Source organism: Pan troglodytes, chromosome X (assembly GCF_028858775.2).
Source record: "Pan troglodytes isolate AG18354 chromosome X, NHGRI_mPanTro3-v2.0_pri, whole genome shotgun sequence".
Lineage (NCBI taxonomy): Eukaryota > Metazoa > Chordata > Mammalia > Primates > Hominidae > Pan > Pan troglodytes.
This window is the reverse complement of record NC_072421.2, coordinates 101,009,841-101,037,523: the sequence shown is the minus strand read 5'-3', so window position 1 is coordinate 101,037,523 and position 27,683 is coordinate 101,009,841. Positions and strand designations below refer to the sequence as shown.

General features: G+C 42.1%; 1 long non-coding RNA gene across 9 annotated transcripts in view; it reads right to left on the bottom strand.

The window, feature by feature from the left end:
* The window catches only part of LOC100614699 (uncharacterized), a 112,070-nt gene extending 92,449 nt beyond the window's left edge, over positions 1-19,621 (bottom strand). For 4 of the 9 annotated variants that reach the window (XR_010154680.1, XR_010154685.1, XR_010154683.1 and 1 more), the window contains exons 1-2: positions 19,302-19,618; positions 16,103-16,244 (exon numbers count right to left, since the gene is read on the bottom strand). This is a non-coding gene — a long non-coding RNA (uncharacterized LOC100614699). Of the gene's footprint in view, positions 1-16,102; positions 16,245-19,301 lie in introns of all 9 variants that reach the window. The other 5 variants (XR_010154684.1, XR_010154687.1, XR_010154681.1 and 2 more) reach the window with 4 other exon arrangements.
* Positions 19,622-27,683: the final 8,062 nt, after the last annotated feature.

The window sequence follows — 27,683 nt, the reverse complement described above, 5'->3', positions numbered from 1 at the left end:
GCAGAACTCAACCAATGCTCATGGAGGGAGCATTTAGACCAGCCCTAGCTAGAAGGGAATTACCCATCCCATCAGTCAGAACATGAATTTCGGCCAAGCCTTGCCACTGTGGGCTAAAGTGCTTGGGGGTCCAAAAGAAACTTAAAAGGCAATCTAGACCTGGAGGACTTGGGGGACATGTGACCCAGTGAGACACCAGCCAGGTGTGCTTGTGCCACCCCTCCTCCAACCCCAGGCAGTGTAGCTCTCAGCTCTGAAAGAGAATCCTTTCTGCTTGAGGAAAGGAGAGAAAAGAGTACAGGGGACTTTGTCTTGAAACTTGGATACCAGCTCAGCCACAGGAAAGGACACTGGGCAGAGTACTGTGGCACCCATTCCAGGCCCTAGTTCCTGAACATTTCTAGACACACCCTGGGCCAGAAGGGAACTTTCTGCCTTGAATGGATGCACTCAGTCAGTCCAGGAAGGATTCATCACCTGCTGACTAAAGAGTCCTTGGGCCCTGAATAATCAGCAACAGTAGCCTAGTACACACTGGGGGCTTTGGGTGAGACTCTTGAGATGTGCTGACATCAGGTGTGACCCAGCACTTCCCTGCTGTAGTGGCCATGAGGAGAGACTCCTTCTGTTTGAGAAAAGCAGAGGGAAAGGTAAAGAGGACTTTGCCTTGCAGCTTAGGTACCAGCTCTGCCACAGCAGGGCAGAGCACCAGGTAGGCTCTTGAGGTCCCAGATTCCTGGCCTTGGCTTTGATGGCATTTCTGGACCTGCCCTGAACCAAAGGGGAGCTCACTGACCTGAACGGTAAGTCCCAAGCCTGGCAGCATGCAGCACAAGCTGACAGACGAGCCCTTGGGCCTTAACTGAACAATGTCGGTAGCCTGGCAATATCACCTGTGGGTCTGCAGTGGTGGTGGCCACAGGGAGAGAGTCCTCTGCCTGTGGAAAGGGGAGTGAAGAAGGGGATGAATTTTGTCTTGTTGCTTGCATGCCAGTTCAGCCACAATAGAATGGAGCATCACATAGATTTCTAAGGTTTCTGACTCCAGGCTCTGGCTCCTGGATGGCATTTCTGGACCTGCTCGGGATCAGGGGAACTCCCTGCTATGAAGGGAAGGACATACACCTAGCTGGCTTCACTGTCTGCTGACTGTAGTGCCTTAGGAAATTGAGTGAACATAGGCAGTAGCCAGGTAGTGGTTTGGGTGAGACCCAGTGCTATGCTGGCTTCATATCTGACTCAGCACAGTCCCAGTGGTGGAGGCCACCAGAATGCTTGTGTTACTTCTCCACCAGCTCCATGGACTCAGCACAGAGAGAGAGAGACTCTATTTGTTTAGGAGAAAGTAAGGGAAGGAAACAAGAGTCTCTGCCTGGTAATCTAGAGAATTCTTCTGGATCTTATTCAAGAACACCAAAGCAGTACCTCTAAGAACCACAGTATTACTTGGCTTGGGGTGAGTCCCAATGCAGATATGGCTGCAGTGACCAAAAACTTAGATCACAACATTCAAGGCTCTTCAAATACCTGGAAAGCCTTCCCAAGAAAGATGGGCACAAACAAGCACATACTGCAAACATAAGAATAAAATAATAGATTTCAAGATTTTATTTGAAAGTCTCATGGTAACCTTAAACCAAAAGTCATACAATGGATACACAAAAAAATAAAAGATAAGAAATTAAAACATAACACCAAGGAAAATAACCTTCACTAAAAGGAAGACAGGAAGGAAGGAAAGAAAGAAGAAAAGACCACAAAATAACCAGAAAACAAATAAGAAAAAGGCAGAAGTAAGTCCTTACTTATCAATAATAACATTGAATGTAAATGGACTAAACTCTTCAATCAAAGACATAGAATGGCTGAATAGATTTAAAAACAAGACCCAAGGATTGTTGTCTGCAAGAAATACACTTCACCTATAAAGACACACACAGGCTGAAAATAAAGGGATGGAAAAAGATATTCTATGCCAACAGAAACCAAAAAAGAGCAAGAATAGCAATACTTACATCTAACAAAATAGATTTCAAGATGAAAATTACAAAAAGAGACAAAGATGGTCATTATATAATTATATATAATTCAATTCAGCAAGAGGATATAACAACCATAAATATATATGCACTCAACACTGAAGTACCTAGATATATAAAGCAAATATTACTAGAGCTAAAGGAAGTGATAGACCCCAATACAACAATAGCTGGAGACTTCAACTCTCCTCTTTCAGCATTGAACAGATCACCCAGACAGAAAATCAACAAAGAAACACTGGACTTAATCTGCACTACAGACTAAATTAACCTAATTGATATTTACAGAACACTTCATCCAATGACTTTAGAATGTACAATTTTCTCCTTAGCGCATGAATCATTCTCAAGCAAAGACGATACATTAGGCCACAAAACAAGTCTTAAACATTCAAAAAAATCCAAATAATATCAAGTATATTCTCTGATCACAATGGAATAAAACTAGAAATCAATGGCAAGAGGAATTTTGGAGACTACGAATACATGGAAATTAAACAATATGTTCCCAAATGAACAGTAAGTCAAGAAAGAAATTAAGAAGGACATTGAAAAATTTCTTGAAACAGATGATAATGGAAACACAGAATGTCAAAACATATGGAATACAGCAAAAGCAGTACTAAGAGGAAAGCTTACAGTTAAAAAGTGCCTACATCAAAAAAGAAGAAAAACATCAAATAAACAACCTAATGATGCATCTTAAAGAACAAGAAAGTCAAGAGCAAACCAAATCTAAAATTAGTAGAAAAAAGAAATAACAGGCCAGGTGTAGTGGCTCATGCGTGTAATCTCAGAACTGTGGGAGGCTGAGGTGGGCGGATCACCTGAGCTCAGGAGTTTGAGACCAACCTGGGCAACATGGCAAAATCCTGTCCCTACAAAAAAATACAAAATTAGCTGGGCATGGTGGCACATGTCTGTAGTCCCAGCTAGTCAGGAGGCTGAGGCAGGAGGATCACTTGAGCCTGGGAGACGGAGGTTGGAGTGAGCTGAGATCGTGCCACTGCACTCCAGCCTGGGTGACAGAGAGACACCCTGTCTCAAAAAAAAAAAGCAAGCAAGCAAGCAAGCAAGCAATAATAAAGATCACATCAGAAACAAATGAAATTGAAATGAAGAAAACTACAAAATGTCAATGAACAAAAGGTTGTTTTTTAAAAAAGATAAAACAAAATGGACAAACCTTGAGCCAGATTAAGAAAAAAGAGAGAAGACCCAAATAAATAAAATAAGAAACGAAAAATGAGACATTACAAATGATAGGGCAAAAATTCAAAGGATCACTAGAGGCTACTATGAGCAACTATATGCTAATAAATTGGAAAACCTAGAAGAATAGATAAATACCTAGACACATACAACCTACCAAGAGTGAACCATGAAGAAATCCAAAACCTGAAATGACCAATAAGAAGTAACAAGCCATTTTGGAGAGTGCAAGCCACCATAAGCCTTGGCAGCTTCCACATGGTGTTAAGTCTGTGGGCACATGGAATACAAGAGTTAAGGAGGCTTGGAAGCTTCCCCCTAGATTTCAGAAAATGTATTAGAAAGCCTGAGTGCCTAGGCAGAAGCCTGCCACAGGGGCAGAGCCCCCAGTATAGAAACTCTACTAGGACAGTGTGGAGGAGAAATATGGGGTTGGAGACCCAACACAGAGTCCCCAGTGGGGCACTGCCTAGTGGAGCTGTGAAAAGGGGGCCACTGCCCTGCAGACCCCAGAACGGTAGAGCCATGGACAGCTCATATCCTGAGCCTGGAGAAGTCACAGGCAGTCAAGTCCAACCCATGAGATCAGCCACGGGGCTACAACCTGCAAAGCCTAATACACCAAGCATCTAAACAGAAAGTGATATGATTGAGTGGAAAGAGACTGCTACCTTGGGAAACTGAGGCACTTTGTAACCCATGCCTCTGCCTGCTTGCATACTGCTAAAGGGCTACTACCTGCTCCTGACCTACCTCACTCATGAGGGCAAATCCCTCATGAATGTCTTGGTGCTGTCCTTGCAATAGTGAGTGAGTTCTCATGAGATTTGTTTGTTTAAAAGTGTGTGGTACCTCCCTCATCTCTTTCTTGCTCCAACTACTGCCGTGTGACATGCCTCCTCCCACTCTGCCTTTCACCATGACTGTAAGCTTCCTGAGGCCCTCACCAGAAGCCAAGCAGATGTTGATGCCATGCTTGTACAGCCTGCAGAACTGTGAGCACCTTTTCTTTATAAATTACCCAGCCTTGGCCAGGCGCAGTGACTCATGCCTGTAATCCCAGCACTTTGGGAGGCTGAGGCGGGCGGATCACGAGATCAGGAGATCGAGACCATCCTGGCTAACACGGTGAAAGCCCATCTCTACTAAAAATACAAAAAATTAGCCGGGCATGGTGGCGGGCGCCTGTAGTCCCAGCTACTCCGGAGGCTGAGGCAGGAGAATGGCGTGAACCCGGGAGGCGGAGCTTGCAGTGAGCCAAGATCGGGCCACTGCACTCCAGCCTGGGCGACAGAGCGAGACTCCTTCTCAAAATAAATAAATAAATAAAATAAAATAAAACAAAAAATAAAAATAAATTACCCAGCCTCAGGTATGTCTTTATAGCAACACAAGTATGGCCTAATACACCCAGCATCTAAATAGAAAATGATATGGTTGAGTGGAAAGAGACTGCTACCTTGGGAAACTGAGGCACCTTGTAACCCGTGCCTCTGTCTGCTTGCCTAGGGCTAAAGGGCTACTACTACCTGCTCCTGACCTACCTCACTCATAGAGAGGAAAGGGCAAGGCAACACTTGTGTGCTTACAGTCTTAGTTCTTCTCACAAGTAGAAAGTAGAAGTTTTACTTTCTCCGTTTCTCTTCACTGTGTCAGAGTGGTATGTTTCTGAACTTGTTTTGAGTCTGCCTGATCCCTAAGGGAGTGATTTTTTCCATTTAGTCATTTGAGGTGTCCATCTGAGGTGACATGGAGTTTCTGCTTCATGTAAGAACTCCTCTCCTTCGCTGAGGGACTGGACCCAGAGCCACAGGAGATAGGAGTAAAGACCAAGTTCTCAAAGACAAGCACAGGATTAGGACCCCAGTCTGAACATCAAACTCTCCTGACTTAGCAAAATGGTTTTCACAGATTTCTCACATGATGTTTACCCCCTGCAGAGTTCCTCTTAGAGAGACTGTGAGGAAACAGGCATTGTCATGCATTGCTAGAAGTAATTTCAAATGGTACATCCCCTGTGGAAGGAATTTGATGCTATTTAATAGAATGACATAGGCATTAATTCTTGGAACCAGCAATCTCTTTCCTAAGAATCTATTCCAAAGATATAATGCAAATAGACAAACAGGCATAAACACAAGGCCATTCCTGGCAGAACAATTCATAACAGCAGAAGATTAGATATAAGACAGATGTCCACCAATAGAAGGCTGATTGAGTAATCTAAGGTACTTTCTAGAGTACCATGCATGTATAAAAGGCAACAAAGATCCCTTCTCTACACTGCTATGGATTGACCTCCAGGACATATTATAAATGAAAACTGCAGTGCAAAAAAATGGAGAGAGCTGTTGTTGTTCAATATGGTGGTCACTAGCTACATGTAGCCATTTAATTTTAATAAATAAATTCAAATAAAATTATAAACTCATACCTCACTCATACTCACCATGTTTCAGGTGCTCAACAGCCTCAGGTAAACTAGTGGCTACTGTGTTGGACAGTGCAGATACAGACAATTTTCATCAATGCAGAAATTTCCATTGGATAGTGGTGGTGTAGAACATGCCACCTTCTACTTGTGTCAGGGAGGAAATAAATACACACATCACATTTGCTTATATTTTTAAAAACTGGAAGATTAAAACAAAAACTGGTAAAAATGATTTATCTATAAGGGCATAGAGGAGCAATTCAGGATGGAAGCCAAGATGTGTATCATCTTCAAAATATAATGCATAATTACTGGCTATGTACACTAAAAAAGCAACAAACTACAAGCAGTTGATTAGTACCCAGATTGAGTCCTCTAAAAATATTCCCCATGAAAAGAAATCAGGCTCTCTCAGAGAGACAGATGATTCCAGGTCTGGGGTCAGGATTGTACCAGATAAGCCTGGACCAAATTATCCTACCAGAAAGCATGTTAAAAAGATTCAGAAACCAAACTGAGGAGGCTCTCACTGGACAAAAATGAAACAATTTGAACATCAAAGAGATTAGTGACTGCAATGGTTTAAAACATATTAAATACAGGAACATCTCTGAGTCACAAGAAAAGAAAAACAAAACACGAAAAATACCAACTCTCTACTCATCTTTGGAAGCTCCTATGGAAACAGCTATTCGTTCTAAAAAGTGAAAATACTGCAAAAGAATTAAACATTCATCCTTCACTTCTTGTGTGCTCCATACCTCAGTGAATCCTAATAGTTGACGGCATGGGGCAAGTTATGTTATAGGAAACACCCAGCTAATAAATGCAGAATAAATTGTAAAATTACAACATCACCATTTTGCAACTTCTAATGAAATATAGCTCTAGACAACAATCTTCAGAAAGTGGAAAAAACCCTGAGGAGAAAAACACATGGAAAGTGTTATAATGGATGGATTGGGCTGACAAAATCTGAGCCCAGTGATCAACCTGAACTTCACAGTAGAGGAGATAAACAGACACGATGAGGCTCCTGCTGCGCTATTACCTAAATGTTTGTGTCCCACCACCAGCCCCAGTTTATATGTTAAAAGCCTAATCTGCAATGTGATGGTATTTGGGGATGGGGCCTTTGAAAGGAATTGGGTCATGAGGACACAGCCCTCATGATGAGATTAGTGCCCTTGTAATAAAAGACATGAGAGCTTGTTTCCTTTCCACATGCACACACCAAGGAAAGGCCATGTGAGGACTAGGCAGGGGGCCCTTAACCTGAATCCAACCATGCTGGCACCCTGATCTCAGACTTGCAGCCTCCAGACCCATGAGAAATACATACTTGTTGTTTGATATGGTTTGGATTTGTGTCCTCACCCAAATCTCATGTTGAATTGTAATCCCCAATGTTGGAAGAGGGGCCTGGTGGGAGGTGATTGGATCATGGGGGCATACTTCCCCCTTGTTGTTCTCATGATAGGGAATGAGTTCTCACAAGATCTGGTTGAATAAAAGTATGTGGCACTTCCCCCTTCACTCTCTTCCTCCTTCTTTGACCATGTAAAATGTGCCTGCTTCCCCTTCGCCTTCTGCCAGGATTATAAGTTTCCTGAGTTTCCCAGCCATGCCTCCTGTATAGCCTGCAGGACTGTGAGTCAATTAAACCTCTTTTCTTTATAAATTATCTAGTCTCAGGTAGTTTTTTATAGCAATGTGAGTATGGACTAATAAACTATTTAACCCACCACTGTATGGTAACTTGTTACAGCAGCCTGAAGTGACTAAGATACATGTGAGGCTATAAGAAGGACAGTCATGTGCTGCATAACAATGTTTTGGTCAACTCCAGAACAGATATGTAACAGCAGTCCCATAAGATATAATGGAGCCAAAAAATTCCTATCACCTACTCACGTTGCTGTCCTAACTGTCATATCACAATATATTCTTCACATGTTTGTGAAGAATATATTGATGCTGGTGTAAGCAAACCTACTGCACTGCCAGTTGTATAAAAGTATAGCACATGCAATTATGTATAGTACATAATACTTATTAATGATAATAAATGACTGTTACTGGTTTATGTATTTACTACACTTTTTATTGTTATTTTAGAATGTATTCCTTCTACCTATTAAAAAAAGTTAACTATAAAACAGCCTCATGCAGGTCCTTCAAAAGGTATTCCAGAAGAAGGTATTGTTATCTTAGGAGATGACAGCTTTATGTGTGCTATTGTCCCTTAAGACCTCCCAGTGGGACAAGACTGGTGGTGGAAGACAGTGATAGTGATGATCCTGACCCTGTATAGGCCTAGACTAATGTGTGTGTTTGTGTCTTAGTTTTTAACACAAAAGTTTAAAAAGTAAATATAAATAAATAAGTAAATATAAATATAAATAAATAAGTAAAAGAAAGGTAACAGAATAAGGATATAAAGAAATAAAATATTTTTGCATATCTGTACAATGTATGTTTTTAGTTAAGTGTTATTACAAAATAAAAAAGTTTAAAAACGTTAAAAGTTTATAAAGTTAAAAAGTTACGGTAAGCTGAGGTTAATTTATTATTGAAGAAAAAAATACTATTTTATAAATGTAATGTAGCCTAATTGTGCAGTGTTTGTAAAATCTACAGTAGTGCACAGTAATGTCCTAAGCCTTCATATTCACTCACCACTCACTCACAGACTCACGTAGAGCACCTTCAAGTCCTGCAAGTGACCAATACACATGTATAGTTATATACATTTTTAATCTTTTATATCATATTTTTACTGTACTTTTTCTATGTTTAGATATGCTTAGATACATAAATACTGACCTTTGTGCTACAGTTCCCTAGATTATTCAATACAGTAACATGCTGTATGAATTTTTAGCCTAGGAGCAATAGGCTGTATAGCCTAAGTAGGTAGTAGGTTACACCATCTAGGTTTGTGTAAGTGCACTCTATGATGTTCACACAATGACAAAATCTCCTAATGATGCATTTCTCAGAATGTATCTCTGTGGTTAAGTGACACATGACTGTACATAATGCCACATCTAAGACACCCTTGTCAAAAAAATTTGAATAGGATTAAGTTTTTAACTCTAATTACCTTTTACTTTAACTCTAATTATCAATTTAAAGGAAACTGAGTAACATGAACAACTCAATAGGGATACAATCAGCAAAACTGAGAATGTAAACTCCAGCACCTTAAGCAAATAAATTGGAAAGTTAAAAAGAGAGAGAAAGGATCTTGTCTATATTAAAAGAAACTTAAAACTTGAGAGAAAATTAAATCAAACAGAAATTAAAACAGAAAAATGAGATACTATATACTATCACACATCCATCAGAACAACAAAAGCTACCAAGGTATACCAAGTGTCAGCGAGGATGTAGAGCAGTGAAACTATGACACTGCTGATACAAATATAAATTAGAATAACCACTTTGAAAACTGCTTAGCTGTATATGCTGAGCTGAACATACACATACCCTATGACTCAGAAATTCTATTCTTAGGCCGAGGACCGGTACATGCATATGAAAAATGAAAATAAATGTCCAATCAAAGATACGTAGAGAAATAAAAAAGGGCGCAAGATGGCCGACTAGATACAGCCAGGGGGAATGTCTCCCACAAAGGGACAGGGCATCAGGAAGACTAGCACACTCCTAGCAGATCTTGAGGGAAGGCATTGAGAGCAGACAGAAGGGAGATACAGATACTGGGTGGAAGCAGGAGGAAGCTGGGAACGCTGCTCAGGGCTACCATACACCAGGTCATTCCTGGTCCCCAGTGACTCCTGGGGAAGGGGTTGAACAGGCAAGGAGCAACCCACTCTCGCCACGGGCCTCTGGAATCCCTGCAGGAGAAGACCCCTTGACCACCATGGACACTTGAATTGGCAGTGAGAGCTACTCAGAGAACTGGCAGGGGTAGAACTCCAGCTGGAGTGGAGCCCAGAGAGTTTGGTACAGGAGCATCTGTAGTGGAGCATGGCCATGGTTGCCCATCTCCCTAGGCTTGACTCACTCCTATAGAAGACTTTAGCCTTAGGGGAACTGTCGGACCTGAACGCTGCAGGGCAATCGTGCCCATAAGACACGGCTGGTCTGACCTGAACACCCCTCAGTCTGTTGGCCTCTCCTGGGGCCCCAGCCTGGTCATGCCTGCTTGCAGTGCAGCCCCCAGGTATCTCCTGTGGGCCCATGTCATAGCCCCTGCGCTAGCAGACTGCTCCTGACTGGCAGAGTGCTCCAGCAGAGAAAAGCAGCCCCAGTGGACTCGCTCCAGCCCACCTGCATCCTCCCCCGACTGCAGCCTCCCCAATGCAGCTTTGCCTGCACACTCGCCCATGGCCACCCTCTACATTACTTTGCTGTTGTGTGTGTGCATCAGCAGATGCAGCCTTCCCTCCCTCACCAGCACATGTGTGCATGTGCAGTCTGCAATGCAACTGCTGCTGACTGAGTACACCCTACCCCTCCCCCTGCCTCCCTCCTCCTGCCACATCGCCATTGTTGTCGGAGCATTGGCAGGCACGGAGCCTGCCAGCCTCCTCCCTGCCAGCACCAAAATTGCTGTTAGCATAAAACTAGGCATGGAGAAAAGCAGACCCACACCTGCCCTGAGTGGCCACTGCCACCCACGGGAACTTGTACAGAGAGTGCAAACACCACCACCAGCACGAAGGTGTGCACAGTCACTGGCTGGGGCCCCATCCCCCTGAGCCATGCTGTCAATGCCAGCTGCTGCTGCAAATGCATGCATGAAGGCTGACACCCTGGCATCCATTAGCACCCTGTTGCAGCCAAGCAGTGTGCATCCTACCACAGTGCAGCTGCAGCTGCTACTGGCATGTGTGAACAAGGACGGATTCCACTGCCACCATGCTACAAAGTGTTTGCAGATGACATGATCCTATATCTAGAAAACCCCATAGTCTTGGCCCAAAAGCTCCTTAAGCTGATAAACAATGTCGGCAAAGTCTCAATATCCAAAATCAACATATAAAAATTGAAGGCTGGGTGCAGTGGCTCATGCCTGTAATCCCAGTACTTTGGGAGGCAGAGGCGGGCAGATGACTTGAGGTCAGGAGTTCAAGACCAGCCTAGCCAACATGGTAAAACCCCGTCTCTACTAAAAATACAAAAATTAGCCAGGCATGGTGGCGTGTGCCTGTGAACCCAGCTACTCAGGAGGCTGAGGAAGAAGAATCACTTGAACCTGGGAGGTGGAGGTTGCAGTGAGCCAAGATCATGCCACCGCACTCCAGGCTGGGTGACAGAGCGAGACTCTGTCTCAAAAAAAAAAAAAAAAATCGCTAGCATTCCTATACACCAACAACAACCAAGCCTAGAGCCAAATGAGGACACAATCCCATTCACAATTGCCACAAAAAGAATAAAATACCTAGGAATATGGCTAACCAGGGAGGTTAAAAAAAAAAAATCTCTACAGTGGGAATTACGAAACATTGCTCAAAGAAACCAGAGATGACAAACAAATGGAAAAACATTCCATGCTCATGGACAGGAAAAATTAATATCATGAAAATGGTCACACTGCCCAAAGCAATTGACAAGTTCAATGCTATTCCTATCAAACTACCAATGACATTCTTCACAGAACTAGAAAAAACTACTTTAAAATCCATATGGAACCCCAAAGAGCCCAAATAGCCAAGGAAATCCTAAGCAAAAAGAATAAAGCAGGAGGCATCACACTCCCCAACTTCAAACTATACTACAGGGCTACAGCAACCAAAACAGCATATCAGTGGTACAAAAACAGACATATAGACTAATGGAACAGAATAGAGAGCTCAGAAATAAGGTTGCACACCTACAACCATATGATCTTTTGAGAAAGTTGACAAAAACAAGCAAAGGGACTCCCTATGCAATAAGTGGTGCTGGGATACCCTTATGCAGAAGATTGAAACTGGATTCCTTCCTTACACTATATACAAAAATCAACTCAAGATGGATTAAAGACTTAAATGTAAAACCCAACACTATAGAAATCCTAGAAGACAACCTAGGCAATACTATTCTGGACATAGGAATGGGCAAACATTTCATGACGAAGACATCAAAACAACTGCAATAAAAGCAAAAGTTGACAGATGGAATCTAATTAAACTAAAGAGCTTCTGCACAGCAAAAGAGACTATCAACAGAGTAAACAGACAACCTACAGAATGGGAGAAAATATCTGCCAACTATGCATCTGACATAAGTCTAATATCCAGCATCTATAAAGAACTTAAACAAATTTACAAGAAAAAAACAACTCCATTAAAAAGTGGGCAAAGGACATGAACAGTTTTCGAAAGAAGACATATATGTGGCCAACAAGCATATGAATAAAAGCTCAATATTACTGATCATTAGAGAAATGCAATCAAAACCACAATGAGATACCATCTCCAACAGTCAGATGGCTATTATTAAAAATTACAAAATAACAGATGCTGGCAAGGTTGCAGAGAAACAAGAATGCTTATACACTGTTGGCGGGAGGGTAAATTCGTTCAACCATTGTGGAAAGCAGTGTGATGATTCCTCAAAGAGCAGAAAACAGAACTACCATTCAACCCAGCAATTCCATTACTGGGTATACACCCAAAGGAATATAAATTGTTCTGTCATAAAGACACATGCTACTTGCAGCAGTATTCACAATAGCCAAGACATGGAATCAACAGAAATGCCCATCAATGGTAGACTGGATAAGGAAAATGTGGTACATATACACCATAGAATACTATGCAGCCAGAAAAAAGAACGCAATAATGTCCTTTGAAGCAACATGGATGGAGCTGGAGGCCATTATCCTTAGCAAACTACGCAGGAACAGAAAACCAAATACCACATATTCTCACTTATATGTAGGAGCTAAATGGTGAGAACACATGGGCACAAAGAGGGGTACAACAGACATTGAGGCCTACCTGAGGGTGGAGGGTGGGAGAAGGGAGATGATCAGAAAAAATAACTAATGGGTACTAGGCTTATTACGTGGGTCACAAAATAATCTGTACAACAATCCCCTGTGACACGAGTTTACTTATATAACAAACCTGCACATGTGCCCCTGAACCTAAAATAACAGTTAAAAAAAGATATGTAGAAGACATTCATAGCACTATCATTCATAATAAGTCAAACACTGAAAAATAGCCATATCCCCATAATAGATACATTTAATTGCAAAATATCCACACAACATAATACTACACATTAATGAGAATGAATGATCTACAACTATAGACAACAATAAATGTAAAATTCATGGTAAGATGCTGAAGGAGCCAGACAGAAAAAAAGCACATTTTGTATGATTTAGGAAATTTTCCTCTGTTCTTTCAGTATAGTTTGGGGCTGGATAAGAAAATCAACACGCCATTTCTTTTCATTTGAAGGTACTTAGTGTACTCTTATGTTACCTGCAGGTTAACCTCAGGAAAACATCCATCCTAAGCCCTTGAAAAGTGATTCACTATACATAGTAACAAGGCTAATGCCAAGTCTAATGAACAGCGAGCTGGGAGCAAGACAGGACACATACTTGGGGCACAGTGACAGATCTAAACCATTAACTCTAGATGGTGACCTTGGGTAATCACCATACCTCACAAATGCTTTTTCTTCTTCCTAGGTGTATTGGTCAGGAGTGTGAGCTCTGGAGACAGAATAGAGACAAGCCCTAGTTCTGCCATGTAAAGACTGAGTGACTTTAAATACTTTTACTTCACCTTATAGTCACTCATTTGTTACATCCATAAAACTGGCATTACACAGTACATAATGTAGAAGACAAAACATTAAAAATATATTTATTAACTTGTGTTTTGAGTTTTTAAAAAGATAAATGGTGAGTAATCACATTATTTAAAAAATTCTCCTACAGAGATGCTGGGGAAAAAAAGCTTAATAGTCTTACAGCTGAATCATCTTCATCAACCAACATATTTTTTAAATCACTTATTGTTATTATAACTAATATTAGTTATAGTAAAACTAAATAACTTGAGAACATCTCAAAGCACTTGGAAGGTCTGATCTCAGAAAACAGCACCACCATTTCTCTGCATGGCCAAACAAAAAGCCCAGGGGTTCTCCTTAACTCTCCCTTATCTTCACACACCCCAGGCACACAGCCACTGCAGGTCCTACCTGCCCGACGTGCAAACATGCCCTGTCCAGGTCCATCCCTCCCTTTGTACATAGCTGCAGCCCTGGCCTCATCCACACACATCTCTCTCCTGGACTTCTGCAATATTTTCCTAATGGTTATCCCCACTCCCTATCTTGTCCCTCTCCAGCCCATTCTCCACACAGCAGCCAGAGTCAGCTTCCACATCAAGAATCAGATCACATCACTCCCATACTCTAACCCTCCACACTGAGAATAAAACTCAAACTCCTGTCAGGCGCGGTGGCTCACGCCTGTAGTCCCAGCACTTTGGGAGGCTGAGGCGGGCAGATCATGAGGTCAGGAGATCGAGACCATCCTGGCTAACATGGCGAAACCCCATCTCTACTAAAAATACAAAAAATTAGCTGGACTTGGTGGCTGGAGGCTGAGGCAGGAGAATGGCGTGAACCCGGGAGGCGGAGCTTGCAGTGAGCCGAGATTGCGCCACTGCACTCTATCTAGCCTGGGTGACAGAGCAAGACTCCGTCTCAAAACAAACAAACAAAAACCTCAAACCCCTTACAGGACTGAAACCATGTGGCTCCTGTCTACCCTTTCGATCTCATCTCCCACCTGTCTGCACTTATGTGCCAGGCTCCAGCCACTCCAGCTTGTCCTCTGCTCCTGGATCAATGGTGCCCACACACGGCACAGGGACACTAACAAAATGGCCTCTCCATGCCTGGCTTCTTCTTATCGTTCAGGACTCAGCTCAAGTGTCACTTCCTGAGAAGGAGCCTCACTGACAACCCCATCTATAATAATCCCTGTCTCAGTCATTTTCTACTCCACCTGTTTATTTTCTTCAAAACACATATGCTCATATGAAATCACATGGCTTATTGACTTGTTTACCTGCTTACTGCCACTTTTCCCAAACTAGAATGATAGCTCCTGGGACCCTGCCTATCTTATTCTCTGTGCTGTTTCCTCAGTGCCTACTTTAGTACTTCACATATAATCACTGAAATAATATTACTTAATTGAAGGAATTGCTGCCTATTTAACAGACCAAAGAAGACAGATATTTAAGCTGAGTAGCAGGAGCAACTGTCAATGAAATTAGATATTAAATGATTTAAAACTGTAAGAAGATCCTGTACATCCATAGCAGCGCTTTTCAAACATGGATGATGTTATAGTCTGAATATCTGTGACCCCCCCTGCCTCAAATTCATATTAAAACCTAATACCAAGGTAATGGTATTAGAAGGTGAGGCTATGAGAGGTTTTTAGGTCATTAGGGCTCTATCCTCATAACTGAGATTAATGCTGTTATCAAAGAGACTCCAGAGAGCTAGCTAGCCCCTTCCACCAGGGGAGGTTATAGTGAGAAGTCATCCATCTATGAAGGAAGTGGGCCTTCAGCAAAACACTGAAGCTGTCAATGCCTTAATTTTGGATTTCTCAGCCTCCAGAACTGTGAGAAATAAATTTCTGTTGTTTATCAGCTACCGAGTTATGATATTTTGTTATAGTAGCTCAGAATGCACTAAGATGAGTACCAGACCAACTGAAGATATTACTTTAAATGGAGACACCTCCCATCCCACCTCCCTGGTTTTGATTCAGCAGATCTAGGGTAGGTCCAAGTATCTGCTATTTTAACGAGCACCTCCTGATGAATTTGATGAAGTGATCCATAGACCACACTTGGAAAAATTCTGACCTCAACATTTCACATTTGGCCAGGTGCAGTGGCTCACGTCTGTAATCCCAGCACTTTGGGAGGCCAAGGTGGGCAGATCACTTGAGGTCAGGAGTTCAAGACCAGCCTGGCCAACATGGTGAAACCCTGTCTCTACCAAAAATTCAAAAATTAGCTGGGTGTGGTGGTAGGCACCTGTAAGCCCAGCTACTCAGGATACTAAGGCAGGAGAATCGCTTGAACCAGGAGGCAGAGGTTGCAGTGAGCCAAGATCATGCCTCTGCACTCCAGCCTGGGTGACAGAGCGAGACTCCATCTCAAAAAAAAAAAAAAAGTAGTTCACACTTGAGCACCATTAATTTAATGCCTACCATGCAGATTCTGGGACATCTGGAATATCCCTATTAATGTAATTACTCAAATGTACACTACTTTTCTAAGGAGGGGGGAAGATTGCTTTCCCACATGAGATCATACTTAAACTCCAGAGTATTCCTGGTGGTCAGGAGTATTGGGTATTTTTATCCTGTTGTATAGACTAATCTAAAGGAAGGGTAGTGACTTACCTAAAGTGTCCCCATGATGGAATCTGGATCTCTTGACTTTTGCTTCAGTAGCCTGTCTAGCAGATTCAACACCACACCTCCATTCTTCTCCACAAACTACTGGTTCTGTGCTGCAGAGTCAACACCCTTGTCTGATGTTACACTAGATGGGAGAGTAAGAGGACAAGAAAGCACAAGGAATGAGTAGGAAGGTAAGAGGATGAAAAAGCACATGAAAAACAGGGGATGGGGTGATGATGCCTGTGCTGTCCCCATTCAGTTACTTGGAAGCTGTGCAATGATGCTTTTCGTCTTCCTCAGCTCCATCCCACAACCCTCTCCCCCACACAGAATGACAGTGAAGTTGTCACCTAGTGGAAATGTGGGCTTATCCCTGCTTGCTATTACAATTGCAAGTATTCTCTCTGTAGTCATGCTATTACATTAATATATGACATGAAAACCACAATCCGTAAGTGAACAAATCAATAAATTGGACTTCCTCAAAGTCAAAAACTTTTGCTTTTCCAAATATATGGATAAGAAAATGAAAATACAAGTCCCTGACTAGGAGAAAGTGTTTAAAATCATATATCTGATGAAGGACTTGTATCCAGAATATAGAAAATATCACAAAAGTCAGAGGAAAACAGACACTTAAGTAAATAAATGGGCAAAATATTTGAATAGACATTCCACTAAAGAAGATATATATATACAAATGTCAAGTAAACACATGAAAAGATACTCAACAACATTAATCGTTAGGGAAATGTAAATGAAAACTGCAATGAGATACTACTATATTCTTGTAAGAATGGCCAAAATTAAAGAGACTGACCATATCAAGCACTGGCAAGGTTGGGGAGGATAAAACTCTCATACACTGCTGGTGACAGCAGTGGTACAACCACTTTGGAAACAGCTTGGCAGTTTCTTACAATGTTAATCTTATATCTACCATATATCCAGCAATTGCACTCCTAAATATTTACCCCAAAGAAAGAACGCGTATGTCTATGAAAAGACTTATTCACATATGTTCATATCAGCTTTATTTATAAGTGTCCCAAATTAGAAACAACCCAAATATCCATCAACAGGTGAATGGATAAAGCAAATAGTGGTATAGCCATATACTGGTATGCTATTAAGCAATAACAAAGAATAAACTATTGATATATGCAACGAAATGGATAAATCTAAAATTAAATAGGGTGAATGAAAAAAGCCAGATTCCTCTTAAAAAAACCTCTCTATGATTCCACTTAAATACATTTCTAGGACATAAAACCAAATCTACAGTGACAGAAATGTGTTTGCCTGGAGACAGGGCGGTAGGAGGGGTAGGGAGCCCAGGTACTATAGAACTGAAAATGTTATTTCCTACGAAATAATAATAATAATACTTAGGCTTATCTGGTTATTTTAGGAGATGTGACTAGGTATCATTATAATTGGGCAAACTATCAAGTAATTGTTATTTTCAAAAATACTAAATTCTTGTACCTGACATTTAACTAACACTTAATAAATTCCTGGCCTCTTAAAAAATTACATTGCAGAATGGATGAAAACACGCTAACCATGAAAGCATGCATATTACAATCTCAAATTGCTATGAAGACCTTCTAACCACCTGCATATTTCAACTTCCATCCGAGATACATGGGAATAATGAATTATTATTTATACAGTCAGAAAACTATGTGTAAATTTATTACAAATGCATGTTAAATATCAAGTTTCTTCCCCAACTGAACAATTCATTGCTTTAAGAAAGGTAGCTCCAAATGGGCCTCAAGGGATACTACAAAGCATGTAGCTGCTGATGCACGCAATGAAATCCACCTGTTGAGCCTCTTTTCCAGTGATAAGATCAAAGTGGCTGCTCTACTTTTAGACTACTTTGTGAACTACACAGCTACTATTCTGCAACATACTTCTGTTCAGATCTATGAACTCACTTGAGCCAGACATCATATCCCACCAAGGATGGAAGTGCTAGAGATCTCCTGAGGACTGCTGTCCTTCAAATCTGAAGTAGAAGCTTCAGCAGTCATCATGACCTAGATCATCAGAACCCACCTCCTTCAGACACCTGATATAAGTTTAGTTGCCCCCGTGAAGTGCTTCCTGGGGAGAGACAGACTCCAGCAATCACTATGCTTTATTGAAGTGACTCTGTGCCTGCAACCATGCTGGGCACTGAATTAGCGACCAATGACACTGACACAATCAGGTAGTGATCATAACAACAGAAGGAACAATGAGTTTCTCACCAGGGCCTTTTCTTCTCCTTTCCATCACCTAATAACAACTTTAAAAAAGAATGAGGAAACTGCCTGAGCCCTTGGTAGAGGAACACAACTACTACCAACCTGTAGCCCAACACCAAGGAATCTGGCACTGGGGACACTTACCCCATCTTTCCCTCACTCACTTGCTAGTATCTCCCATTGGCCAAACCCAACTGGAAGCCTAAGGAGAAGGGATCTGAGTTGATGTAATCTATAAGGATCAGACCTGTGAAGCACAGAGTAGGGTGGTGAGGGGTGGAAGCTTTGAAGAGACAAATTGAGGCTATCCAGCACAGTATCTAATATACAACTGTGCTGTAGGCTGAATAACACTCCTCTGCCCCAAAGAAATCCATGTCCTAATCTCTGGAACAAGTGAATATGTTACATTACATGGTAAAATGGACTTTACAGATGTGATTAAGTTAATGATCTTAAAATGGTGAGGTTATTCTGGATCATATGGGTGGGCCTGATATAATTACAAGGGTCTTTATGAGGGAAATAGGGAGGCAATAAAATCGGAGAAGTAGATGTGACCACAATATGGAGGTTAGAGTAATGTGAGGGCATGAGCCAAGGAATGCCAGCAGCTTCTAGAAGCTGGAAAAAAACGAAAATTCATTCTACACTAGAACTTCCAGAAGGAACATAGCCCTGCTGACACCTTGATTTTAGCCCAGTGAGACCTACTTTGGACTTTTGAACTCCAAAACTGTAAAATAATAAATTTCTGTTGTTTTCAAAAAATAAAAGAAAAGAAATAGCCTGAATCCATAAAGCACCCATCGTCCCATAACAACCACAGGGCTATCTATCATCTTGCACCTGTGTTATCACTGCAGGTTGCAGCAATCCTGTGGGTGTGCATTCTTATCCTCATTTTACAGAAGGGGACGCTGGGCTGAGAGAGTCCTTACCTGTCTGATCCTCCCACGTCCCGCCTTTATAGAAAGTTGCCCCAGGACACCCGGAGCAAGACATCACACTCACTGGGGCGAGGAGGGTCCCAGCTCTTTCTCTCTCTCATGAGACCGCCAGGGCAACTTATGCCAAAGCGGGAACGAGGGAACTTGGATCTGGGCTCCTTTCGTCTCTCCACACCCCAGGAAGGTTCAGCCCCCACCGCGGGGCACCCACACCCTCAGCAGAGTCCCAAACACCTGAAGGCGGGACCCTGCTCTTCCTGCCCGGCCACGTTGGTCTCTATTTTAAAAGTCTTCACGGTCGCCGTTATGACGTCAGGTTTCTATGGCAACCGTGATACGCAGGCTGGTCCAGCACACCGGAAATGCCATAGAGTGGCCTTTTGACTCCTTGGCTTTCACAAAGAGAAAATGCCTTCACTCTTCAGGCGGCTTCCTGGGTAGCTATAATAATTAGAGGAACTAGGCTGGGACGGAGCCAATTGATAGAATTCTGCCAGGTTTGATGGAACAATGTCCCGGTTGTCAGTAGTTTTGTTTAAAAGTGACAGTAGAGGAATATTACCAGTGCACAGAGACCTGGAGCTCTTGGAGATAAGCTAGCTCACTGAGGAGGAGCATGTACAGTTCACACACCATACTAATCAGTTATCCATCTGTGGCAGAAAACTAAGACTGTCTATAATCATGTGACTAAAAGATCTAGGAACAACAAAATAAGTCATTTAAGATATCTCAGAGTTATTTCAGTAATGCAAGCCTAGAATAATACAGTCATTTAGTAGACAGAAACCTAATCAATTCAACTATGCAATGGTTTGTCTTGAGAAAATTCTTATCCTTCATTCCTACATGTGGAGGGACATTCATGACCACAACATTTCTAGACTCTCTATACACTCAATCCTTTTCTGTCACAGGAGGAACTTCTCTAATTGGTGAGTTGGGAAGAAGAAAAAGGGGTTGCATTGCCCAGGCTGCCTCCCTTCAAAATTCTTGGTAGTAAGCTGCTCTTCAGGAGCACTTGTTTTCCCTGCCCTCAGAGGTGGATCTTTTTTTTTTTTTTTTTGAGATGGGGTTTCACTGTTTCACTCTTGTTGCCCAGGCTGGAGTGCAATGGCACAATCTTGGCTCACTGCAACCTCCGCCTCCCGGGTTCAAGCAATTCTCCTGTCTCAGCCTCCTGAGTAGCTGGGATTACACGCATGCACCACCACACCCAGCTAATTTTGTATTTTTAGTAGAGATAGGGTTTCTCCCTGTTGGTTAGGCTGGTCTTGAACTCCTGACCTCAGGTGATCCGCCTGCCTCGGCCTCCCAAAGTGCTGGGATTACAAGCATGAGCCACCGAGCCCAGCCCAGAGGTAGATCTTACAATAGGCCCACAGTGCTACTCCTCTTTCTGTGCCTCACTGGCTCAACTATTTCTATTGTCTTTCTCCAAATTGCTTGGATTTTTTAAGCAATTTACCTCCATGCTTCAAGTCTAAGCTTGAAATCAAGTAATAAATAGATGAAAGAAGAAAAATACATGGACTTTATTCCTCATAAAGAAGATACTGGAGAAGATGACTTAGATTTGCTGGCATGTGGGCTTCCTATGAAGGATCCACGGAATTGAAAAAGATTTATCCACCAAGTAGTGCCATGACAGGAAAATCATAAAGGCCAAGGACTGCAATGCATATCAAGCTGCTGTCTGGTGCAGGAGTCCTATGTGTTCCCATGGAAAGTAGCTTCCTTGCAAGGCTATCCCCTGTAGCAGGAGAAAGAGTTTCAAGATCTCTTCTTTCAGAAACACTTCTTAAAGTACGTAAATAACCCTTGTTCAGAACGAATACTCACCAAGCCAAAGCCAATCTCTGAGGCTTTCCCCGTGGAGTCATTTGTGACAACACTTTGTCAGTACCTTAATTCATGTGATTTCAATAGAGGCTTATCTCATGGAATTAGGTTCTAAATTCAGAGTAGGTTGAAAATCATATATTGTGATAGCTTCCATTGAAAATTCCTTCAAGAAGGAATTGACTAAATATTCAGAAATTTATACACACACACAAACGAACACAGAGACTATACTCAAAATTATTAGTATAACAATGTCCCACCAAGCCTTCAAGGATAAGAGAATCCCTTTGATATCCAATGATAACAAAGTACAGAAAAAGGGGAAAAGTTCACCCAAACCATGTTTTAGATAACCATTTCTACCTAACGAATACCCCAAAACAAACCATTTATTATCTCTCAGAAATCTGAGTGTTGACTGAGCTCAGCAATGTGTTTTCTGCTGCATGTGGTGTATGTTTCGCGGGGCTGTGGGGCTACACTCCACTGGGACATCCAAGAGAGTTTACTCACATGAAAGACAATTGGTGCTGATGCCACCTGCAGCTCAGTTGGGGTTGCTTCCTGGAGCACCTTGGTTCAGCACAGAGTCCCCATGTTTAGGGCAACCAGATAAAATAGAGGATATCCAGTTAAATCTAAATTCCAGATAAAAATGAATAATTTTTTAGTGTAAGTATGATGGTTAATTTTATGCATCAACTTGACTGGGCCATGGTACCCATATATCTCATCATCATTATTCTGAGTGTTTCTGTAAGGACGGTTTTGGATGAGATTAACATTTAAATTAGTGGACGCTGAATAAAGCAGACTGCCCTCTATAATGTGGGTGGTCCTTATACAATCATCTGGAGACCTGAATAGAGCGAAAATCTGACATCCCTGAGCAAAAGGGAATACTGCTAACAGATAGCCTTCAGAATTGAATTGCAACATTGGATCTGCCTTATTCTCCAGTCTGCAAGCCCACCCTACAGAGATTGGACTTTCAGCCTCCAATAATCATGTGAAACAGTTCCTTAAAATGAATCTCTCTCTATCTCATACACACACACACACACACACACACACGCCCTACTGGTTCTGTTTCTCTGGGTGTGGCATGCAACATTATTTCATTTATCTGAATGCAACTGGGAATTCTGTATTTTTATTTGCTAAATCTGGCAACCCTAGAGGAGGAATCTCTGGATATGTAAGTTTACCGACAGTCTGAAATGACACTTCCAATGGGGCAGGTGTGGAGAAAACGAGCAGTTCAGATTGGCAAGAAAAGACAAAAGCTGTTAACAACTAGTGTTGGTGAAATGAAGAAGAAACGGACTCATATACACGATTAGTGCCACACCGATGTATCTGTTTTCTGAGGCCAGTATTATTACATCTTAATAACTTGAATGGACTTTGTGCAGAAGTCCTATTTCCACCAACAAGGGAGTTTCAGCTGAGGGTTTAAAAAAAGCTCATCAAAGTGACTCTGATGTGTATGCTGGTTAAGGGGTCTTGGCTGAAAAGGCAGGTAAATTTGTCACATGAGTTCCTGCTCGAGGGAAGAAAGACAGCTACCATTTATGGAGCAGATTGTTTAGAGGTGCCCAGCTCCAGGTTCTTCACCTTCGTAGTTGGATTTAATCTCGACAGCCCTGCTAGTGAGGTATCGCTATCCTTTCTTCATGAATGTAAGTGACTACAAAGCAAGTACTCCTAACCATAGAGCTGGATGGCAAAGAGGTTTCTCACCACACCCACTGCCAGAGCCAGGGATAGAACCTGCCAGCTTGGGTACCTTGAGTTGCTGGTGAAAGCACTTCAGCAAATGTATCAGGACATGTACCGCTGTGAGGTTAATTTCTGTTTTCCCATGTTTACCCTCCCTACAGAAGGGAGCCAGTCTTTGTCCCCCTTCCCCTTGCCTGAGGGGAGGTTTATGGCAGGGATGGAAGCAGAAGCTGCCTGAAGCCATTATTTCTTCCATCCTCTGTGAAAATCTAAGCTTAAAGAAAGGGTTGGCCTACCTGCATCTGGTAGGGAGGGAAGGGCCTTTGAGGACACAGAAAGGGGATAGGAAGGGAGTTTTCTTCCAGACAAGGATGAGGTCAGAGGTCTACAAATCCCTCCAGGAGTAAGGACATGAGCACTGGTGCATATCAACACTTGAGGTGGATCCATGGATGATTCATTAAGGCTGTGCATCCAGCCTTGAAAGAGATTTTCTTGTTTGGATGGCAGGATGGATGAAGCAGGGTCAGGGGTCCTGAAGGCACCAAGGGAAATGGTCAGCTTCGCCCTGAGCAGTAGGGAAACATGATTGATGATGGCAGGGTTCTCTCAGGATGTATCTAAAGGATACATTACTACAAATGATCATCTTTGTCAAAGAGTATGAACATTTAACATATTAAGTATTTGCTGTCTAGTTGAAAGTTAAAATCTCCTTACTAATGAATATCCCAACCAACTCCAAGATGAGAGCACTCATTTTTTTAGATTTGTGCAATAACGGCTTTTCCAACTTTATTAATATTTGCTGATGAAATATTCTATGCTGTAATGTTAGAATATGTTTCATTTTCTCCGTCTATTTCCACGTAAATGGCATATTTCACATGTGCATTTTTAAATGCAAACATAATGGTTCCACTTTATGCCTCAAGATATGTCCTGGAATAATTGTAGAGTTTGGCAAGAAAACCAGATCAGTAAGTTTGTGTTTTTGCTGTGCCCTGTTTAAATTGAAATTATGGAGTCAGGAGAACTCCACACACTGCCAGGAGAGGAGAAATTGGTACAAGCTCTTTGCGGAGACACTGCACAGCATCTGTGAGAGAAGCAAGCAAGGCCCTGTCAGCCGCAGCCCTCTCAGGTCTGCACTTCAGAGAGTTTTGCATGTATGCAAACCTGGTCACAGCAGCGTGGCTAAAATATAGTTCCAAAGTTGCCTGATTAAAGAAACTTCAGAAACGCTATTTTCAGTGTAAAAATCTCCATAAGTGGTACCTAAATATACTACTTCTATAGTTAGAGCTTAAAATATGTGAAGAAATTATGTGTTCTGTTCAGGAGCGTATAGTTATATGCCCTATAACGACGTTTCAGTCAATGATGAGCCGCATATATGATGGTGGTACCATTAGATTATAATATTGTATTTTTACTGTAACTTTTCTATGTTTAGATTATTTACCATTGTGTTACAATTGCCTACAGTATACAGTACAGTAACTTCCTATAGGTTTGTAGCCTAGGAGCAATAGGCTATACCATCTAGCTTAGCTATGTAGTAGGTTATACCATCTAGGTTTGTGTAAGTACACTTTATGATGTTTGCACAATGACACATTTGTCAGAACGTATCCCTGTTGTGCAATGCATAACTATGTTCATGAATAATAAATATGGAACAAAACTTTAGAATGGTAAAAAAAATTTGATTTGGATAATGGTTCCCTCAGGGGTAAGACAATCAGAGAAGATACATAGAAGCATTTACTCTGCAATATTTGACTTGGTTGTACACATGTTTGCCTATTATGGTATTTATTATAAGTTTTTAAATGCCTGAAATTTAACATATTTGACATGAATAAGTCTTTAATGGGCCTTATCTCTGATTAACAAGTAACCCATTGTGCACTTAGAAAATACGGAAAATGCACTCATATACCAATATGAACATATTCATAACATTTAACCCCACCATGGACTAGTGAAAACTGTAATCATGGTGGTATGTTTCCTCCAGTTGTCATCTACACACGTGTGTACATGTGCACACACACACACTGTATATGCATTGAATATGGATTTGATTTAACTGGAATGTATCAATTTTCTTTAAGTGTGTAACTACAAAGTTAGTGGCTGAAAGCTACATCTAAGGTCATGGGTCTGTAGGTCAGAAGTCTGGCACTGTATGACCTTGCTCTCAATTTAGGGTCTCACAAAGCTGAAATCAAGGTATCTATGTAGACTTGACTGAGATCTTTTGTCTGGAGGCTCTGGGTAAAAATTTGCTTCCAAGATCATCCTTGTTGCTGGGAGAAGTCATTTTCTCAAGGCTATTGCACTGCAGCACACCCCACCTCCCAGTTTCCTTGACGGCTATCGTCTTAGAGTCTTCTCAGCTCCTAGGGGCTACTCCAGTTCCCTGATACGTGATCTCCTTCTTCCAGCTAGCAATGGTGTGTTGAATGCTCCCTGGGTTCTGATTCTCTGATTTCCCCTCCTCTGAACAGCCAGAAAAAATACTCTGCTTTTAAAAAGCTCATTTGATTAGGTCAGCCCCCAGCCAAATTATCACCCTTTTACCATATAACAGAACATAATCATGTAAGTGATATCACGTTATATTAACTGGTTCCACCTACATTCAGAGAAGAGGGGATTATACAAGATTGAAAGGGTCATTGAAGCTCATTTTAAAATTCTGCCTACCACAAGGAGATTCATACAAAAAAATCATGCAAAGTTCAACCAATGGTATTCAGCTTTAAACTGTTGTTTTTTTCTGACCCAACCCCCAGGCCACTGCAATAGGGCATTATTGCACTAGGCTGAGGCCAGCACAAGGGAAATGACTCATCCAAAGTTTTGTAGTCAGGGACGTGTCTGGTCTCCTGACTCCAGTCTTTTGTTCAGCATCTACGTATCTTGTTCTGTAGTGTCCCTTCTACTTCAGAATCAATGGGAAACTTCTCCTCCAGTGTCAGACTAGATGGCAAAGAAAGGGGACAGGAAGGCAAATGCAGTCATAGGAAATGATGTGGGGATTTTTTTCTGTTTCCCCATTCCCACATGGAACTCATCCCACAACTCAGAACTGGCCCAAAGCTCATAGGTTATGGGGACATATTTCAGTTCTTGCTGCTACCTTTCCACAAACTCTCTATGGCAGTAATGCCCTTTGGTTTAGATAAATGTCATCTCCTCTCTGGGAGGGAGGAGGTAAATAGCTGTGAGTGTTATGTGTCGAAGTCCTACTATGTCCCGTAGGTACTTGACAGGTTTTCTGAAGAAGATATGTGGTGAGCCTTATTTCACAGATGATCAAGCTCATTCTCACAGGGACTAAACCCTCTTCAGAGAAGTGGCAGAACTGGAATGTGATTCTATCTCTTGCCTTCCCCACAATATCACCAGCAGCTTCCCATTTGGAAGATGATGGCTTTGCACTTCCCCAGTATTGTGCCCTATGGGCCTCACTCAACAGCCCTTCACATCAAGGAAGAGGACGGTGGAGATGAAATCTTGCCCTTTGACCTATGAAGCTTATGTTAGGTCACATGGATTGGCTGGTGCCCATGGCCCCTCCTAGGCCCGCTGACCCCACTCCACTGACATCAAGCTTGCATGTGTGACTAGATGTGGCCAATGATTGATGAGAGGAAATGGAGCGTGCCCCTCCCAAGCAGAAGTGATAAGAGCCATGTAGGAGTCCCACCAGTACACTTTGTCCCTCTGCCTCAGCAATGACCCAGATTTCCTATGAGATAGCTTAGTTCATTGAATCCTCCAGCAGCACTAGAATATGAGAATTTAAATGAGGACAGGAATGCTTCAGAAGAGGCAAGCTAAATGATTTATACCCAAAACTGGCCTGCTAGAAGACCCTCCCAACTCACATGCCCTAACATTGAGTCTGTACCCAGCAGAAGGTACACGTTTTACCCATATCACATAGAGAGCAGTTTGTCAGGCTCTGGAAACAACATCTTCTGCCTTTCACTCCATTGCTCTCTCCAGAAGACCTCTCCTCATGCTTACCTCTTCCCTGGGCATGTGTCTTTATAGAGCCACAAGAACAACCCAGATACCCAGTTAATGACCACTCCTGATGCTCACTCTCCAAGAGAGTCCCAAAGAGGTCAGGAAACGTACACTGATTCTACAGAAATGGGGTGACAACATTTCCCCATTCTACCTACACTGCACGATGCCACAACACAGAAGAGGCACCAACTCTTATACATGATGTAAGTCTGTGTAAGTTTATTTTTCTTTCTGTTGCCATGTTTTCAGAAGCTCTTTAGGACACAATTATGCTGCTTAGCACTATATAGTTTAGGTTAAAGTCATCTCAGAAGCAGAAGCTGCAAAGGGCTGTGGAAAGGCAACTAATACTTCAAGGGCCTACAACGGGCCAGATACTAGGCACTTTACATATCGTTTCTCTAAGTCCTTACAACTGCTCTGTAAGTTAGGTATCAGTATTCCCTGCTTAAACTCATTCCTCCCCAGAGGCAGGCTCTCCTAAGGCTCATGGAGGTTAAATATATTTTACGAGGACACAGACCCAGTAAGAGGCAGCATGGTTATTCTAATCCAGGGTGGTCAGAGCCCAAAGTTGAGTTCTATCATGACCTTTTGCAGGTAAGTGTGGGTAGTAACATTTGCCTTGTTCTAGAGCAGGTTTTCTCAACCTCAGCACTGTTGACATTTTGGGCTGGAGAGTTCTTTGCTGTGGGGGCTGTTCTAGGCAATGGGGGGTGTTCAGCAGCCTTCCTGGCTCCCAGGGAGGCTAGTAAG